Source organism: Pomacea canaliculata, linkage group LG5 (genome assembly GCF_003073045.1).
Source record: "Pomacea canaliculata isolate SZHN2017 linkage group LG5, ASM307304v1, whole genome shotgun sequence".
Classification (NCBI taxonomy): domain Eukaryota; kingdom Metazoa; phylum Mollusca; class Gastropoda; order Architaenioglossa; family Ampullariidae; genus Pomacea; species Pomacea canaliculata.
Window position 1 is genome coordinate 3365041 of NC_037594.1, and position 4117 is coordinate 3369157.

Genomic DNA, 4117 nt, shown 5'->3' on the forward strand with positions numbered 1-4117 from the left:
TACTCCGAGAACCCTTTGGCCATCTTATGGCCACAGGCCGTACCATGGCGAATAAAGGTCATCTCGACAAACGCAATTTATTTCAAACGATACATCGTTCACAATTTATCCCAAAGGATAAACAGTAACTGTCCAACAAGCTTATAGTTTCTGTAAAAAGAGACAAACGGATACTGCCAGGGGTTACATTTCTAATTGAGAAACACTTTAAAACTTACAACTGAAACACTAATGTTAGATAATTATCATCATCGTCATTAAGCTACGTGGCCACTAGAAGATAGTAACATTGGAAGTGGGTGTACTTGCTGCGGACACCTCACAAGGATGCTGAAATATTACTTGTTTCATAACATTTCCTGAAAGTTTTATCTGGTGTAGCGAAAGAGAGAGAGCCAGACAAGAGGTGTGCATCACCACAAATGTCATGACCAGTAAAACGACGCCGGGTGGGGTTTCCGTCAGCTTATATTTCTAACACAACATTTCTAGCCCTTACCTTAGTTATCTGTGTATCCTGAAGGTAAAACTTCAAACTTAAATCAAGAACAAGAACATCCTTATATGCCGGGCACCTGTCGCAAAACTCGTTTATTATTGTTGAATTTGAGCGAGAACGAAAAACGTGGGCAGCTGGTTGTCTATCGGGGAAGAACCTGTTTTCTTCGGTGATGTGTCAAGTCCTGACCAGACATTAAAACCATGTGACACATGTCGAGGTGAGTCTGACTGAGCTTTTTAAAAAGTCTATGAAAGGTTTTGATTGACTTATTAATTAGAGAATATATTTAATCAGTAAAATAGTGAACTTAAAAGAGTTAGATTTTTAAGGAATGTAATTTTCTGTCCTGGTTATTTTTTTTTTTTCCTTTGTCTGTTTTCGTCGTTGGCTGGTGTGCTTGATGTTACTCAAACGGCGGCCAAGTGGGAAAAGACTGTCAGGTTTCTGTGTTAGACCGGGGTCAGACTTGCTGCCACGTGAACTTTAAAGACTTCTATGATGAAAAGGGGTCTGGAACATGTTTATTTCAATATATGATGCGCTAGGTAAATTATTTTTTATTATTATTTTTCTTAGATTAAGCTTTGTGATAGCTGTAGGATTGTGACAGCATCAGTCGATGTATTACACGATATCTGCTCCAGGCATTCATTGTAAAACATTACTTCCATTAGTATACCCTTTCCCATAATGCTAGCCCTGTTTCACATCCTTTTGGAATATCGTGTTACTCTCATTCTTGTCATTTTGTTCCTCTTTGTGCATTCTATATTTGTTTTATTCTTCGTTTAGTACGGTTGTTTATTCTTTTACAAAGTTACTTCTCGCTAACTCAGTCTCAAAGCTTTACTGCCAGACCAAGCAGGACCAGTTCCCGTGCCGGGAGAACAGGTGCGAGCAGATTTGTACCGGACAGTCTGGGTACTACGTCACCCGCGGTTGCTGTCCGTCTCGCGCGACCAAGCGTGGGGTGGAAGGGGATGCGGGGTGGAGGGAACAAGCACTGTCAGCGGTACACACTGCCCTAAACAAACGCTCCGGCTACACTAGACTTGCCATTTTTTTATTTTTTTAAGAAAGAAATTTACTTTAACTTCCATGTATTTAACTCTACATGTATATTTAATTGACACTGTTGCATTCTTTTCGTTATCTTGTACATGACTGTAGTATACATGTGCAAGTGAGTGAAACTAATTTCAAAAGTATAGATTGTGCTGTTATATTGAAGCTGTGGCAATATAGTGTAGTTAATTTTTAAAATTAGTTTATTCCTTGTTACTCCTCGAGGTGCATAGGGCCGCAACAACACCTCGCCAACGGACCCCGGTATAGGGCAGCCCCCATCAGCTGGGCCATGTGGTTCCGATGTCCTTTACCTCGCTCTCTGCTGCTCTTTTTCAAGTTTGCTTTGGTCTCCCGACTCTCCTCTTCCCCTGAGGGTTCCAGTCAAGTGCCTGCCAGGCAATGGTGTCAGCTGGTTTGTACAGGGTGTGTCCTATCCACCCTCATTTGCGCTTTTTGATGTCTTGACTAATGGCATTCTGGTTGGTTCTTTTCCATTTAAAACTAATATTCAAAGATTATTATTAACTAACAACGCTTTAACACACAACACACTTCATAGGTCAATTAGTCATTGTGGGCTGAACCTCTAATCAAGCTCATTTTTAAAGGAAGTGAAAATTGGGGATACTGAGGAGGCATGACATGTTGGCGTTTTGCACCAATTTATGAACACTGAAGGCAAGTCTCGAGAAAAATACACACTGCATCCCTGTACAATGTACAAATGCGTCAAGGATGATTACCAGCAAATATCTGGTTTTATTTAGATTCATAAATATTGTAATACAGATGTTATATTGAAAATTTTAATGCATGTACACAAATTAAGGTAGAAATTTTACAAAACAATAACCCTATAAACAAATTGTTACTTAGACATAAATACTGAATTATATATAAATGATTACTAAAAATTATGCATTTCTTTGCATCGCTACATTATTATTCTTCTGCAGTTAGCCTATGGCACAAGGGATTCAAGACACTGCTAGGATTTTTGTGCTTCAGATGTGAAAGGAAGACGTACTTGTTCATGGGTGTTGTGTAAGATAAAGAATATGGTTTTACTCTAGATTTTTTATTTGGCAAAAGAGGATGACAGGTCACATGACCTTGTGTAAAGTTTGTATTGGAGGGTATTATGAGCAGTTTTTTTAGATAAAAGAAATGCACAAGTTCAGATACATTTTTCAGAATACTCTAAGTGTATATACTTTTTTGGATGGCTTGCTTGGCTGATGGATGTACTCTTAAGTGACTGTTACCTTATGTGCCTGTGGTCTGATTTATATTTTTAAATATTGTAATTTATGTTATAGATCTATCCAACAAAATAAAATAAAAACTGTCAGTAGCTGACACTACCACATCAACCAGTGTAGTCAAACCTAATCACTTTATATCTTTTGATATACTTTCTTATTTGTCACTGACTGATGTTTTTTGACAAGTTGTTGCAGCACAAGTATATGAGAAGTATATCAGGGAAATCAGCCACCAATGGATGAAGATGTACACCCTGAAGGCATGTATTGAGTAAAATACACATTGTATTTCTTCGTTTTGTTTGTCACTGTCCTAGAAAAAATCCCCCAGTCAGAACTCATACCAAATAGAAAAAAAACCCAACAAAAACAAACTTTATAATAGTTTAATTTTAGAAAATGGCATATAGAGAAAATGAACCATTTTTAAACATTTCATACGAATACAAAAGAACAAGCATTAAAAGACATCACTCAACTTTCTTGACAGTATACATTTACATGAAGAGTCTAACAGTACACCATATTTCAGAGTACAGTATTTGTAATTAAGTGAAATAAAGAAGCGGTAAAAAATGTTATCTGCTACACATCTTTAAATATTGTACTTACAGTTTGGCATCATACCATGAATTAAAAAAAAAAAACAAGTTCTTACAGGTGTTTCAACATGGATTCACCAGAGGGTTTTTCTTCTAATTAAAGTGTAAAAGAACTTTCGCAAATGTTTTTAAACTCTGCCATAAAGCGCCATGAAGTGTGGCGCAAAATCTCCCTGCAGATGCAGGCAAAGGGCCATCATGTCACAGGTGATATCTGTGATAAAAAAATTCCGTTCTCCGAGAAACAGGTGTGTGGTGACACACTATCAATTTCTCTTCCTTTTTATTCTACATGCCTGCTTGTTTATAACCAATTGCATTTTATTTATAACATCATTATTTTTCAATACGGATACTGCTGTTCTTTCACAGGCATAAAATTACTGCCGATGGCAACCAGTCATCTGGTAGAGGGAAAAGGAAGTGGGAGTACTTTGATCTGATGGATACAGCTGTTCAGCCAGTGTCAATTGTCTTGTCACTGACAGGAATCCGTAGGTTGCTTTCACACTCACTCCATTTACAGAACTTTTACTTGCTGTTATGACAATTTCTTTACTCCACAGTAAACATTTATTGCCATACCTTAAAGGATTAACAAGGGTCATAAACATATCAGTTGCTTAAGTGTATAAAATAATGGTCCATCATAATTTCACAAATCCAAAAAGCTTAGTACA

The 4117-nt window shown here is 37.3% G+C and overlaps 1 long non-coding RNA gene across 1 annotated transcript; it reads left to right on the forward strand.

Moving 5' to 3' along the window:
* The first annotated feature begins 351 nt into the window (after positions 1 to 351).
* Positions 352 to 3482, forward strand: LOC112564965. Its single transcript, XR_003099305.1, has 2 exons — positions 352 to 719; positions 926 to 3482. It is a non-coding gene; the product is annotated as an uncharacterized LOC112564965 (long non-coding RNA).
* Positions 3483 to 4117: the final 635 nt, after the last annotated feature.